Genomic DNA, 16,591 nt, shown 5'->3' with positions numbered 1-16,591 from the left:
TATTTGGCTGCACTGAGTCTTAGTTTAGGCACACAGGATCTTTAGTTGCAGCAGGTGAACTCTCAGACTCCAGCCCCCTGCACTGGAAGTGCAGGGTCTTAGCCACTGGACCACCAGGGAAGTCCTGCTTCATCTCATTTCTGATTAGTTTGGATGGCATAGACACAGCTCTTTTCCTCTATTGCATGCTTTATTTTTTTGTTCTTTAATATCAGTCCCACCTTGGCAATTACTTCCAGACGCTCCTGTAACTTTCTGTTCCTCATTTTCTCACCTCTTGCAAACTAAATGTTATCTCTACATTTGTTACTTTTGTAATTTTGCCTCTTACTAGCGCTTTCAAGATTACCACAGGCTTTATGCTTATTGGGTATGATGGGGCTGATAATGTGTGAAAAATTACTTGGGCACAAAGATATCAACACAGCTGAGTAAAGGACTGCATTGTGCAGAGGCAGGTCTGAAATGACCTTTCACTATACCCGGTGCCATCTGTTGGTGGAGGAAGGGTTGACATTCTTTTTTCTGTTCTTATTTCTGTAAATCTATAGACGCTGAAATTTAAGTGGAAAAGTTTCTCTATATATATTCATCTGTGGATTTAAAAATAATTCATCCTAAAGGAGTAGAGGAGGGATGGATTGGGAGTTTGGGGATTATATATCTTAATCGTTCAGTCGTGTCTGACTCTTTGTGACCCTGTGGATTGTAGCCCACCAGGCTCCTCTGTCCATGGGATTCTCCAGGCAAGAATACTGGAGTGGGTTGCCATGCCCTCCTCCAGGGGACCTTCCCAACCCAGGGATCGAACCTGGGTCTCCTGCATTGCAGGCAGATTTTTTTTACTGTCTGAGCCACCAGGGAAGCCCAGTTTGGGATTAGCAGATGCAACTATTATATATAGAATGGATAAACAATAAGGTCCTACTGTATAACATAAATATTCAATATCCTGTGAAACCATAATGGAAAAGAATATAAAAAATAATGTGGATATATGTATATATGTATAACTGAATCACTTTTCTATATATATGCATATATATATATAACTGAATCATTACTTCATGATTTTTAAGTACTGCACAATATTACAAGATATGGCTTTATTACAGCTTACCCAGGTAGCCCTTGATGTTGGAAATTGTTTCTTTACAAATCAAATGTTTTCTTATATCTCCTGAGATGTCCTTTGGGGGTAGGGCTTGTGTAGCTGACCAGCTATCTGAAAAAATCTTGCAGTTAATGAACTGGTTTTTGTCATCCTCTTGGTTAGGTGGTTTCAGATATTTGTATTTTGTTGTGGAGACAGAGAAGCATAGTTTTTGAACTGTATGCTCGAACACTGAGTGCCAGCCAAACTCCTACACTCTCCTTTATTATTCTAAAGAATAATGGTCAAGTTCTAGTTGGGTAAGCCTTATATCAGAACTACTTGTTTCCTTTTTTGATTGATGTATGTCTTTGGCTAACTGTCTTTTTGATGAAGACTTGCTTTAATTTGTCCATAGGAAGAGTTAAGATATCTCTGTCATACAAGAGGGAACACGGGCATGAAACTAACAGCACAAGATTATTTAGTATTTTAAAGTTTGTTTTTTTTTTCCTTAGTGTTCCTCAAAGGCACGTGTCCAGTTTGTGGCGCTGACTAGAATAACCTTCAGAGGGCGGCTTTTGTTTCTCATTGGTTCTAAAGGTGTTTCTATTGATTGATGAAGCTGTATCATATTTGATAGATCTGAGCACATACTTCTCTTTGGACAGTCAGCAGGTGACTATAGACTTTTTGATTTCTGTTTTTTAAAATTTTATTGATTTAATTGTGGCTGTACTGGGTCTTCGTTGAGGTGTGTGGGCTTCTTTCTGGTTGTGGTGTGTGGGCTCCAGAGCATGGGCTCGGCAGCTGCGCAGTGATGACTGAGTTGCCCCTCGGCATGTGGGATCTCAGTTCTCCGTCCAGGGATCTGCTGCTTTGGAGGGTGGATTCTTAGCCACAGGACCACCTGGTAAGTCCTTAGACTACTTGATTCTTACCGCACGTCCTAAGAAAAGATGCTCACCTCCCTCCTTTCTTCTCTCTCTTTTTTTTTTTTTTCTATTGAGGGCTAACACACATGTTACAAAATTCACAGCCATGCTAATCCTAAATGCTTGATGGATTCTCACATATGTACCTATCCACATGAATATTACCCAGGTCAAGGTGGAGAATGCTTTCAGTATCCAACTAGCTTCCCTGGGCCTTGCTGGAGGTAACCACAGTCTGACTTCTGTTATCATCAGTATTGCCTGTTCTCGCACATATGGTATGTGCTCTTCTGTGTGGCTCCTTTTGCTCAATATTTCTGTTTTTGTGATTCATGGAAGTTGTTGAGTGCATGACAGAACCAAACTTGAGGCCGCTCGCCCATGTCTCAGTAAAGCTGATCTACTGACACCAGGCTGTGGCGAAGGTAAGTGCAGTGTTATCCATGGGCACCAAGCAAGGAGTCCAGGCGGCGAGTGCTCAAAAGGCTCCAACTCCTCAATGACTTTCAGAGGAAGGTGTTTAAAGATAGGATAAGGGAGGAAGAGTGTAAGGTGTGTGATTAACTCGTGAACATTCTTCTGATTGGTTGGTAGTGAGGTAATTGGGAGTCAACATCATCAACCTTCTGGTTCCAACTGTTTTGGGGTCTATGTACTTCTTCCATCTGGTGGGGGTTTCAGTATCTGCAAAACAGCTCAAAAGATATGGCTCAGAATATTATCTATAGCCCTTGAGGAGGAATGAAAGGTCTTTGACTCCGTTTACTGGCTAAGCTATTATTATTTTGTCTTGCTTGACTGTTTCCTTCACTTCTGCATTTTCTTATTTCTCTGATTAAATTAATTCTTTGGAACTTGGGGAAGGCCTAAGAGGCTAAAGTTTTTCTACAAACAAGAGGCAGGTGGAGGGCGTGGGGAGGTCTGTCCCGGGAAGGTCCCACAGGGTCCCACTTGGTTACAAGTGTACCGATGTCTGTTTCGTTGTTGCTGTTGTGTAGCAACCCGCTGTATGCCTCTGCTGCAGTTCATGTATCCATTCAGCTGGTGACTCTGAATGTCATCTACTGCAATAGTCATTGGCTATTACAAGGCAAGCTATCAAGAACATCTTCCACATGTCTTTTTGTGCAACCATTTCTCTTGGGCATATACATAGGATTGGCATTGCTGAATGAGAAGGTAGCTGTATATTTAGCTTTAGAAAAATCTGCTAAACAGTTTTCTAAAGAGGTTGCACCATTTTATATTCCTGCCAGCAAGATATGAGCATTTCATTTGCTGCAGGTCCTTGTGTGCTAAGTTGATTTAATCATGGCTGACTCTTTGCAGCCCTATGAACTGTAGGTTCCTCTGTCCATGGGATTCTCCAGGCAAGAATACTGGAGTGGGTTACCATGCTCTCCTCCAGGGGCTCTTCCTGACCCAGGGATTGAACCCGAGTCTATCTCCTGCATTGCAGGTGGTTCTTTACCACTACTGCCAGCTGGGAAGCCCGCCAGGTGACTTCACCTGTGGTAAATTCCTCAGATCAGGTATCTTTTCCGTTTTAGGAAAGGACTTTGTCCCTGAAAGTCAGTTTAAAGTATCTGTTTACACAAGATTGGGAATGGAAATATGAGAAATTAGAGCAGTCCTGTCTCTTAAATATAAAGTTGGGTAAGAAAAGCCCAAAAGAGTGAGTTTTCCTGGTCCTGGACAATTACTGGCAATGCAGTAACTGTCTTGGACACTTGGATAGGGCAACTGTTAGCTTAGTGGTATGTCTATCACCTTCTCAATGAGAAAAGAAAGAAAGAAAATGAAGTCATTCAGTTGTGTCCGACTCTTTATGACCTCATTGACTGTAGCCTACCAGGTTTCTCCATCCATGGGATTTCCCAGGCAAGAGTACTGGAGTGGGTTGCCATTTCCTTCTCCAGGGGATCTTCCCGACTCAGGGATCGAACCCGGGTCTCCCACACTGTAGGCAGACACTTTTACCATCCGAGCCACCAGGGAAGTCGCTCTTCTCAATGAGGCCCACCCTGATTGCCCTATGTAATATGTAACACTCTCCTAATCCTCTTTACCTTGCTCTTCTCTTTCCCCTATGGCCCTTATCATCTTCTAACCTAATTTATCTGTTTATTATTGTGCCAGTTACAAGCTATTTTAGCTCCAACCCACCTTCCTATACTCTCTGGGATGCTGGGACTGGGACTTTGCAAACTACATTTCAGCTTGGCCAGCTGGTCCCTGTCGACTCTGCATAGTGTTAGTCACTCAGTCGCGTCCAGCTCTTTGCAACCCCATGGACTGTAGACCACCAGGCCCTCTGTCCATGGGATTCTCCAGGCAAGAATAGTGGAGTGGGTTGCCATTTCCTCCTCCAGGGATTGAACCCAAGTCTCCCACATGGCAGGAAGATTCTTTACTGTCTGAGCCACCAGGGACTCTGCATAGACAATGCCTGCTGGAGGTTGCAGGGATGGAGGAGGAAGAAGGGACTTGCTCCTTCCACTTTGCTTCCTGTTCCTGTGAGCATCTCTGTAGCTACAGATCTTCACCCCGGCAATGGCAGTTCCTTCCTGCAGCAGCAGCTGAATCCACTTTGCAGTGTTTTTTACATCTGCAGAAGCAGCTTCACTGTACCCCCGTCAGAGACACCAGCACCAGCCAAGCAGCCGCTCCCCCCGTCCACCCCTTTCCATCCTCACTACTATTCTTAAGGGCAGGGATTGTCTGTTTGGCTCACAGAGCTATTCCAAGCAATTAATGCTGCACCTGGGCATTTTGCTCAATAATATTTGTGGGCTGATTGAGTGGGTGGGTACATGGGTGGATGGTTGCTCATTTATGATTTCATGTGAATTACTTGTTTGGCTGAATTTTCTATTTTAGTTTTTGTTATTCTGAGCCAAGATTAACTGTAAAATGAGGTTTAAATAAATTAGAATGGCATATACTTTTTTTGAGATAGATGCAGTCCCTAGAAGTTGAGTGTTTTGACTTAAGGTTCACCTAGTAAAGTTTTGAGGACATCCCTGGATTGGGAGACAGAAAAAGCAGGATAAAACTACTAACAACAGGGACAGAGTCATATTCCTGTGGTCAGTGGTCAGCTCAGGAAATCAACGTATTTAACAAAACATGTTTGGAGACAAACTCATTCTGGACCAACCAATAGCCTTGCACTCTTTTTTTTTTTTTTTTAATTTTAAAGAAACTAGTGTTTTACAGTCAGGGCAATATTGCTGGTAGAAGATTCTGAGTTATGGAGACAGGAATAGAGAACAATCTCTCCAGCAAGAAGCAACAGGATCAAATGAAGTCACAGTGGCAACTTGTCCAAACGGAATTAATGTGGTGGTTTTCCATTTGATCAGAGAACCACTGAGTGATTAGGATCCAAGTGCTCCTTCAGCAGCACACATAGAACTAAAATTGGAACAATACCGAGAAGATTAGCATGGCCCCTGCCCAAGGATGAGATGAAAATTTGTGAAGTGTTCCACAACATTGAGCTCCCTCACTCTTTCCCTTGTGCAAGGACACAGCAGGAGACAAACCTCTAGGGATCAGGAAGCAGATTCTCATCTGCAGGCATCTTGATCTTCCCAGCCTCCATTTCTGCAGGAAATGAATATTTGTTCTTCAAGCCCAGAACAAGCAAAGCAAAACTAAACAAAACAGAAAACCCCACAAAGGTATCTTGAGACACCGGTGACTCGGAAAGTCACGGTTCATAAAGTAACTTTTTTTTTTTAATACTAGAATTTTAGTTCATCAGTCACCATGTAGATAGCTCTAGATTTTTAGTTTGGATCTCTGAAAACTCTTTGAAAGATTTTATTGTCTATTTTTAGAGTTGTAAACATCGTCACAGGCCTCAAGGACAGTTTAGAGTGAAAATATGTTATTAATACCTAATAGCAGCACAGGCCACAGAGTTGCTTCTTTAAGTTTTGGCTTCCTGTGAAGAAAACGGGATTATTGAGTAATTTTGGTTACTTTGTTAATGTGTGTATGTGAAGTTTATCTCATCGTTGCACACAGAGAGGTTTGGTTCACTCATTTTATTACTAGTGTTGTTATGCCTACTATAAATGCTTTAATTTTTTTTTAATTTAATTTAATTTTTAAACTTTACATAATTGTATTAGTTTTGCCAAATATCGAGTCTAGTCCTTTGAGTGTATGGGGTAGATGGGTTTCCCAGGGGGCGCTGGTGGTAAAGAACCCTCTTGCCAACGCAGGAGATGTAAAAGACTTGAGTTTGATCCCTGGGTTGGGAAGATCATTTGAAGGTCTTTTGGGGCCTGTTTTCTTCTTTCTCTCTCTCTTTTCTTCAATAATAAGGGTAAATCAGGATTATTTTTTTTTGGAGAAGGCAATGGCACCCCACTCCAGTACTCTTGCCTGGAAAATCCCATGAATGGAGGAGCCTGGTGGGTTGCCGTTTATGGGGTTGCACAAGCTGAAGTGACTTAGCAGCAGCAGCAGCAGGATTCTTTTTTATGTGTGTTCTGACAAGATGGTATGGGCTCCTATTAGTTTACCTGTTGGAATTTCTACAATGTTTATTAACCAGCATGCTAAATTGCTCCAGTCGTGTCCGACTTTTTGCAACCCTATGGACTGTAGCTTGCCAGGCTCCTTTGTCCATGGGATTCTCCAAGCAAGAATCCTTCTCCAGGGGATCTTTCCAATCCAAGAATCAGACCATGTCTCCTGCATTGGCAGGTGGCTTCTTAACAACTAGCACAACCTGCTGCTGCTGCTAAGTTGATTCAGTCGTGTCCGACTCTGTGTGACCCCATAGACGGCAGCCCACCAGGCTCCCCCATCCCTGGGATTCTCCAGGCAAGAACACTGGAGTGGGTTGCCATTTCCTTCTCCAATGCATGAAAGTGAAAAGTGAAAGTGAAGTCGCTCAGTTGTGTCTGACTTGTAGTGACCCCATGGACTGCAGCCTACCAGGCTCCTCCGTCCATGGGATTTTCCAGGCAAAAGTACTGGAGTGGGGTGCCATTGCCTTCTCCGAGTGCAACCTGGGAACCCTTTACTAGCCAGAGGAGAGAGATTTAGGCCACTTAACATTTGTGGCGGCGTGTATTTTAACTAAATTTGTGTTCTAGAAAAAAAATGTTTAAATGCTTCTAAACTCTGGGCATCACAGAAACAATATAAACTGTGTTGAATCAGGAGGAATTTTGAGGTGTTTAAAAACAATTTTTCAAGTGAAATGAGCACCTCTGTGACATGGAAAGGGTTGATCTCCAGTGGGGATTCATATTACAAAGGAGTTTCTTAGCAACAGTGGCAGAAGCAATATTTGTGTAGAGGAAGGCTTTAATTATCCCGGGGGGAGAAAAGCCCCACAAAACATCATTTAATTGTGAAAGGCGATTGATAGAAATTGGCCTTGGAAAATTGAAGGAGCATCACTTGGAGATGCAGGAGAGGACCAGGCAACCTTGCTTCATCATTTGCCATCTTTACAGGCTGGCCTCATGGTGAACTAAGTTGGACTAAGTGGACTTCCTTGAATGGGTCATCCAGGAATCTGTGTTATGCAGAAACAATACTAGCTCTTTGCATATAAAAGTTTAAAATTTTCCAAAAAAAAAAAAAAAAAAACCCACCAAAAAAACCTGATAGGTTTGGCAGACAGTGTAATTAAAAAATCCTGATCCAATCTTCTGTAAAAACTTAAGAGTCTCATCCAATTTCATGCTTCCCTTTTCCCAGGCTCAGAAGCCTACAGAGTAGGAAGGTCGTGTGGTTGGCATCTTTTGTTTTTAACCTTCCCCTCCCTCCCCACTCTCTGGTTGGGGTTTTGGGTCCCTTTAGGGCTTCCCTGGTGGCTCAGACAGTGAATAATCTGCCAGCAATGCAGGAGATCTGGATTCGATCCCCGGGTTGGGAAGATCCCCTGGAGGAGGGCATGGCAACCCACTCCAGTATTCTTTCCTGGAGAATCCCCATGGACAGAGGAGCCTGGTGGGCTACAGTCCATGGGGTCACACAGAGTTGGACACGACTGAGTGACTAAGCACAGCACACACAGGGCTGGGGCAGGGGGAGGGGGAGGGGAAGAGCCTTTTTGGTGGCTTCACTCGTAATCTGGCATTGTTACTACTGAAGTTGTGGAAGTTGAAGGATGATTGTCCTGTAGTGATTTTGTGGATTTTTTTGAGGTCCTTTCTTTGGGGATCCCACTTGCAGTTCCATGGAATGGACAATGCCTCTGTGTTTGATCAAAACAGTTCTGTGTTTGATGGTCTGAAGCCCAGCCTCTTTCTGCTGATGTCATCTGACCTCTGGCAGGAAACTCTCTTGGGCAGATTTCTTTGTAGGTATCCCATTCCTGGCAGTTCCCTGGGGACTGCCCATGGAAAGCACAAATCTTTAACTTGCTGTGGGTCAAACTTCTCCATGGAGACAGGTACTTCACCAGCTTCTTTTCTATCTTTCTAAGGATGGCATGGGTTATTGTTTGTGCTGTCAGTTAACAATGTATTGTGTCTCCACATGAAAATCACCCTTCATTGCCCTGCTCTGTGATAATCTGGACCCTGTAACTATTTCCCCTCGGCCAGCTGGCGTGATGCTCAGGCTTGTCTGTGGAGCATGCCCAGGGAACACGACAGGAGGAAAGGGGGCTTCTCATCAGATTTCTGTGTTCTTTTGTTGCTACTGTCATGCATAATGGCCAGCAATGTGTAGTGACCAGTGGTATGTGGGACAACCAGTGGTGCTCATGCCAATGAGTTTATTTTTTTCAATTTATTTCATTGAAGAATGGTTGATATACAGTGTGCTAATTTTTTTTTTTTCGGCTTGCCGCGGGCATGTGGGACCCTAGTTTCACACCGCGGATCGAAGCCCCCGCACCGCCCCCTAGTGGAAGCGCGGAGTCCCAACCACTTTACCTCCAGGGAAAAGGCAGGTTCCCAGTGAGTTTCAGGGGCACCACATAAGAAGAGGTGGCAAGAATACACAGAACTGTACAGAAAAGATCTTCACGACCAAGATAATCACGATGGTGTGATCACTGACCTAGAGCCAGACATCCTGGAATGTGAAGTCAAGTGGGCCTTAGAAAGCATCACTACAAACAAAGCTAGTGGAGGTGATGGAATTCCAGTTGAGCTCTTTCAAATCCTGAAAGATGATGCTGTGAAAGTGCTGCACTCAATATGCCAGCAACTTTGGAAAACTCAGCAGTGGCCACAGGACTGGAAAAGGTCAGTTTTCATTCCAATCCCAAAGAAAGGCAATGCCAAAGAATGCTCAAACTACCGCACAATTGCACTCATCTCATATGCTAGTAAAGTAATGCTCAAAATTCTCCAAGCCAGGCTTCAGCAATACGTGAACTGTGAACTTCCAGATGTTCAAGCTGGTTTTAGAAAAGGCAGAGGAACCAGAGATCAAATTGCCAACATCTGCTGGATCATGGAAAAAGCAAGAGAGTTCCAGGAAAACATCTATTTCTGCTTTATTGACTATGCCAAAGCCTTTGACTGTGTGGATCACAATCAACTGTGGAAAATTCTGAAACAGATAGGAATACCAGACCACCTGACCTGCCTCTTGAGAAACCTGTATGCAGGTCAGGAAGCACAGTTAGAACTGGACATGGAACAACAGACTGGTTCCAAATAGGAAAAGGAGTACGTCAAGGCTGTATATTGTCACCCTGCTTATTTAACTTCTATGCAGAGTACATCATGAGAAACGCTGGGCTGGAAGAAGCACAAGCTGGAATCAAGATTGCTGGGAGAAATATCAATAACCTCAGATATGCAGATGACACCACTCTTATGGCAGAAAGTGAAGAGGAACTACAAAGCCTCTTGATGAAAGTGGAAGAGGAGAATGAAAAAGTTGGCTTAAAGCTCAACATTCAGAAAACTAAGATCATGGCACCTGGTCCCATCACTTCATGGGAAATAGATGGGGAAACAGTGGAAACAGTGTCAGACTTTATTTTTGGGGGCTCCAAAATCACTGCAGATAGTGATTGCAGCCATGAAATTAAAAGATGCTTACTCCTTGGAAGGAAAGTTATGACAAACCTAGATAGCATATTCAAAAGCAGAGACATTACTTTGCCAACAAAGGTCCGTCTAGTCAAGGCTATGGTTTTTCCAGTGGTCATGTATGGATGTGAGAGTTGGACTGTGAAGAAAGCTGAGCGCTGAAGAATTGATGCTTTTGAACTGTGGTGTTGGAGAAGACTCTTGAGAGTCCCTTGGACTGCAAGGAGATCCAACCAGTCCATCCTAAAGGAGATCAGTCCTGGGTGTTCATTGGAAGGACTGATGCTGAAGCTGAACCTCCAATACTTTGGTCACCTCATGTGAAGAGTTGACTCATTGGAAAAGACTCTGATGCTGGGAGGGATTGGGGGCAGGAGGAGAAGGGGACGACAGAGGATGAGGTGGTTGGATGGCATCACCGAGTCGATGGACATGAGTTTGGGTGAGCTCTGGGAGTTGGTGATGGACAGGGAGGCCTGGCGTGCTGCAATTCATGGGGTTGCAAAGAGTCAGACACGACTGAGCGACTGAACTGAACTGAACTGACATGGGCATCTTCCAAGTGAGTTCTGCTGGCACTCACTGGGTGGCTTCCCAGCTCTTCTCCAATAAATGGTTTCCTAGTGAATTTTGTTCTCACCCAAGAAGCGGAGTTTTCTGCTTGTCAGCCCTGGGCTGTAGCATCTCAGCAGATGGTCTCTACAATGTAGGGGAGCAACATCTCTTATGAGGTCTAAATTGCTTCCAGGTTTGTTCTTTCCTTGGGCACGCTGCTCAATCGTATAGGTAAGACCTGTTGCCTTTATCAGTTATTGCTTCATTCTTGTACATTCTCTTTACACCTTAGTTATTAATTATTCTAATAGTCCCATATTATTAGATAACAATTTTTATATTAAGTGTTCCCTGTTCAAATTACTATGTGGCTTCTCTCTCCTGACTGGACCTTGACTAATACATTTGTTCTTTTTCTTATTGATTTTTTGGTAATTCTTTGTATATTCTGAGTGCTTTCCAGGTGGCACTAGTGGTAAAGAACCCACCTGCCAATGCAGGAGATGTGAGAGGCTCAGGTTTGATCCCTGGGCCAAGAAGATCTAGAGAAGATCTTAATACTAGGTTGTATATTTGTTACATATCTTTCCCCAGACTCTTACATAAAAAGTGCACGTGTGTATAATGTAACTGATAATCATGAAGAGGACCCTTACGTATTCTTCCACCCCAAGGTCAAGTCCAACACTGTAAATGCCCTGCAAGTCCCAGCATGCCCCTCCCACAATCACAGTTCTGTCTTCATCTGCCCTCATAGCACTCCAGATAACTGCTATCCTGGCTTTTATGGTATACTATCCTTGCTTCATTTTTATTTTTAAGTTTCTGTTTATTTTATTTTTGTCTCTGCTGGATCTTCGTTGCTACTTGGGCTTTTCTCTAGTTGCAGTGCGTGGGCTTCTCATTGCGGTGGCTTCTTTTGTGGATCACAGGCTCTAGGGTGCGCGGCTTTAAGTAGTTGCAGCTCCAGGGCTCTAGAGCACACAGGTTTAGTTGCTCCACGGCACGTGGGATCTTCCTGGACCAAGGACTGAACCTCTGTTTCCTGCACTGGCAGGTGGACGGGCTTCCCTCATAGCTCAGTTGGTAAAGAATCTGCCTGCAATGCAGGAGACCCCAGTTCGATTCCTGGGTTGGGAAGATCCTCTGGAGAAGAGATAGGCTACCCACTCCAGTATCCTTGGGCTTCCCTTGTGGTTCAGACAGTGAAGAATCTGCCTGTAATTGGGAGACCTGGGTTTGATCCCTGGGTTGGGAAGATCCCCTGGAGAAGGGAAAGGCTACCCACTCCAGTATTCTGGCCTGAACTATATAGTCCATGGGGTCCCAAAGAGTGGACACGACTGAGTGACTTTCACTTTCACTTCTTTATCACTGAGCCTCGAGGGAAGCCCTCACTTTACTTTAGAGTTTTACTACATATGTATATGTCTGGCTGTTAGCATGACTGATGCCATCTTGGGCCCATTCAGTTCTTGCTTTCTTCCACTGACCCTACCTAGGGATGTACTGTGTAGTAAATCTCTTCATTGTCAAGGGCTCTGTAGTTAGTAGATATTGTTCATGATCATTAGGTCCAGGTGGCCTCCATGCTCCCACATTCGTTCCCAATGATAAGACATTGTCTGACGTATTCCCAGTGCTCACCAGCCTAGTTACCCATTCATAGATCTTGAATTAGGGAAGCACTCTGTGTTTCCAAGCACATACTCCCCACACCCTAGGTTAACTATAAAATTGTCCCAATTTTTCCTCCGTGCTATAGAGCACTATTGTGAAGGCTTCCAGATTGTCTTCTGCCCAGCCCTACTCTGTGAGCAGGTTGTCATATGATAAACTGACACATTGAGTATATGGAGCTGTCTGTCTCATTTTTCAGTCTTAAAGTACTCTCAGCTCAGTGGGCACTGTGCATTCTTTTTGTCTTCCAACAGTATGTATCCTCAAAGTGTAATTATATTTATTTTTAGTTCTATATGAATACAGTCTTACTGGATGTGTGTGTGTGTGTGTATGTGTGTGTGTTTTAGCTCCACCCATGTGGGATGCCCTGGTAGCTCAAAGGGTAAAGAGTCTCCCTGCAATGCGGGAGACCTGGGTTCGAACCCTGGGTCGGGAATAACCCCTGGAGAAGGAAATGGCAACCCACTCCAGTATTCTTTCCTGGAAAATCCCATGGATGGAGGAGCCTGGCAGGCTATGGTCCATAGGGTCACAAAGAGTTGGACACGACTGAATGACTTCACATGTGGTAGGATCTTAGTTCTCCAACCAGGGATTGAACCTTCATCCTTGGCAGTAAAAGTGCTGAGTCCTAACCACTGGACCTCCAGGGAATTCCTTGGATGTATTCTTTCCTCTGGGACTTCCCGGGTGGCACTAATGGTAAAGAACCCCGCCGCCAGTGCAGGAGATGAAAGAGACACGAGCTCGAGGGCATGGCAACCCACTCCAGTAATCTTGCCTGGAGAATCCTATGGACAGAGGAGCCTGGCAGGCTACACTCCATAAGGGTGCAAAGAGTTGGACACGACGGAAGCCTCTTAGCACGCATGCACATTCTTTTATGTTTGTGAGATTTATCCTTGTCGTTGTGTGTGGCCCTAACTCATCGCTGTATAGCATTTCGTTGTGTGAATGTGTAACATCTAGGGTATCCATCTTACGGCTGATGGGCAACAGAATTGTCACAGTTTTTAGCTACTGTGAATATTTTCCAACAGGTCTGCTGCACTGGGCTCCCTGACAGCCAGAGAGCCCCTCCCTGGCGTTGTCTCTGCCTACAGCATCCTCCCCACCGGGACATTCTCTGCTTGGCTGGGCCTCTCTCACATATCAAGTCTCAGTTCAAATGTCACCCTCTCAAAGAGACCTGCCTTGATAATGCCACCTAAAATAGCTCCATCCTCGTCCTTAATCTCCGGCACCTCAGCCCATTCGCGTGCTGCTATGTGAAACTGTGAGCTTTTTTCAGTTGGTTTTTTTATTGTGGTAAAAATGTATATAGCATACAGTTTACCATTTTAACCACTTGTGAGTGCACAGTGCAGTGGCATTGTACATTCACAGTGTTGTAGAACCGTCACCGCTATCTATTTCTAGAACTTTTCATCATCCCAAACAGAAACTCTACACCCATTAAATAATAACTCCCCCATCCCTCCTCCTCTCGGCTCTGGGTAACCTCTGTCCCACTTTTTTTTTTTTTTTAACTGTTCTGTAAGGCTCGGGGAATCTTAGTTCCCCAGTCAGGGATTGAACCCAGGCCCCCTACAGTGGAAGTGTGGAATCTTAACCATTGAACTTCCATGGTTAAGATGGTTCGTCTTAACCGTCTATCCCACTTTTTGTTTCTATGAATTTGCCTATTTCTACATTCCTCATTTAAGTGGAATTGTAGAACATTTGTCCTTTTGGGTGTGGCTTTCAAGATTAATTTATGTTGCAGCGTGTGTTAGAATTTCATTCTTTTCAAAGGCTAAATAGCATTCTATTGAATGTACGTAACACATTTTGCTTATCTAGACTTTAGTTTGCTTCTTCATTTGGTGGTTGTGAATACTGATGCCATAAAGTGTACAAGTTTGTTTCAGCCCTTGTTTTCTATTGTTTTGGATATGTATCTTGGAGTGGGATTAAAATGATTGTTTAGACTTTCATTAGACTACAGTAGACCCCAATGCCTAGAGCAGTGTCTGACTCACAGTACAAGCTTAAAATACATTTTTGAAATGAACCAATTTCCAAGGTAAACTGAACAGGGCATTATTATAGTAACCTACGTCATTGTTAAGGAGATTAGATGCCACATATCCTAGCATGGGGCCCTGGCATCTGATCACGGTTCAGTTTACATTAGCCCTACATGACGGCTTCACTCAGCCCAAGTTCCTGAAGTTGATGCTTGTTTGGGGGCTTCTATTTAGCTCTCTGCTGCCAGCAAATATATATATATATATATATATATATATATTTTTTTTTTTTTTTACATTTTCCCATTTGCTGAATGCCTGAGGGTAGCAAATATCAAGAAGGTCAAGGCCCTGCACCTGTTCTCAGGTTTTAATTTAATACAATTTGTTTCATAACAGACAGTGTGACTTGGGAGGCCTATTCAAGATGGGTGAAAATAGAGCAAAAAATCGTCCACTGTTTGTATTCTGTGACCTCTGGTGATCCCAGTAGGATCCCAAGTCCTGAGCTAGAAGATGACACCACCCTTCAACTTTACACTTCACCGTTGCATGTTGAGTGACAAGTTGCTTAAATTTTGCTAAACTGCACTCTTATTTCACATTCCTTGGAATTATAATATATGAATCTTTGTGGAGATCCTGGGTTTGGCGGGGGCAGTGGAGAGATGAAGGAAAAAGAAGCAGGCAGGGGTTGTTAATAATAGACTTTAAACAAGTTTCAAACCAACAGGTTATGATCAAGTGCCTACTGTATGCTTACTGCAATGCAGTGAGACTGGAGCTGGGGGACAGAGAAGTTCTATCCTCAAGGAGTTTATGATCAAGGTAGAGCAGATAGAACTTTGGGCTGAGAAAAGATGTTAGTAAGTGCTGAGAGCTGAGAGAGTTGCTGGTATGAACTTGGACTGTCAGGGTGGAAGGACGCATTGAAATAATCTGATCTTATTTTAGAGAGGGGAAACTGAGGCTCAGAGAGGGTGAGAGGTTTGCCTAAGGCCACACAACTAGATGATGTCAAAGCTAGGGCTTGAACTCAGGTCTCCTGACTTCTCCACCAGTGTTTTTTTCTGTTGACTCACAGATGTCTCTGTTAATTCAGTGGTCTAGCTTGGCTCTGTCCAATAGATAAAATTCTATAGCATGAGCCATATACAGAATTTAAACATTCCTAATAGCCACATTGAAAAAAAACCCAAAAAGAAACAAGTGAGATTAATTTTAATAACATGTTTTATTTAAGCCAATATGTATGGAATATGATCATTTCATCTGTAGTCAATATAAAAATTATTAATGAACTATTTCATATTTTTCTCATTGTACTAAGTCTTAGAAAAGCGTTAGTTGCTCAGGTGTGTCCAACTCTTTGCGATCCCATGGACTGTCACCCACCAGGCTCCTCTCTGCTTGGAATTCTACAGGAAAGAATACTGGAGTGGGTTGCCATTCCCTTCTCCGGGGTATCTTCCTGACACAGGGATCGAATCCAGGTCTCTTGCATTGCAGGCAGATTCTTTACCATCTGAGCCACCAGGGAAGTCTTAGAAATTGGTGTATATTTTCTACTTTGGCACATTTCAGGTGTTCCCTGGTCACACGTGGCCAGTGCCTGCTGTGTTGGCCAGGGCCAGTTAGCTATTTGAATTGAATAATTTATGTGCCAGATTTTCAGGGGATATCTGAAGAACATGAAAGGTATTATATAGACATCATGGTTTACAGTCAAAAGAGTCTTAGAGTTGGCAGCCTGGGCTTTGAATCTTAGTTCAGTTGAGACAGGCTGGAGCCTGGGACCCTTTGGTGCCGTGCTGCAAAGCTTGCACCTGAACACACCTCTCCTTGAGCCATAGAATACAAAGAAATGGTGTGGGACTAAAAATAGCTGAGTTGGTACATGTGCAGTTGGGGCCAATTCTGGACAAAAGACATGAAGAGACCAAAAATCCCAACTTCCACTTTTGAAAAACCTAGAGCAAAAACAAGGTACTGTGCATGCCTCCTGTACACAGCGGAGTACAGCGCTGGGCGCTAAGCGGTGGGTGAAACACCTAAGCCACCCGTCTGGCCCACCCCTGGACATACCCCTGCCCTCACTCTCATATAAGGAACAAGCTCGCCACTCCCCTTAAGGAGCGACCCAGCAAGGGAAACTCTTGTTTGTCCCCCTTCCCCCTGCTGTAGCAGGGGCCCCAACAAAACCTTGTCTGAACTTCTTGTCTGGCCTCTGATCAATTTCTATTGATTAAGGAGGCCAAGAACCCTGGTTGATAACAAAACCATTTACTA

At 43.8% G+C, this 16,591-nt stretch overlaps 1 non-coding gene across 1 annotated transcript; it reads left to right on the top strand.

Moving 5' to 3' along the window:
* The first annotated feature begins 5,419 nt into the window (after positions 1–5,419).
* Positions 5,420–5,528, top strand: LOC112583034. The gene has a single exon (XR_003107398.3). It is a non-coding gene; the product is annotated as a U6 spliceosomal RNA (small nuclear RNA).
* Positions 5,529–16,591: the final 11,063 nt, after the last annotated feature.

The sequence above is a fragment of the Bubalus bubalis genome, chromosome 2 (assembly GCF_019923935.1).
Source record: "Bubalus bubalis isolate 160015118507 breed Murrah chromosome 2, NDDB_SH_1, whole genome shotgun sequence".
NCBI classification, from domain to species: Eukaryota; Metazoa; Chordata; class Mammalia; order Artiodactyla; family Bovidae; genus Bubalus; species Bubalus bubalis.
The sequence above is the reverse complement of the archived record's forward strand: the minus strand, read 5'-3'. Positions and strand labels throughout refer to the sequence as shown.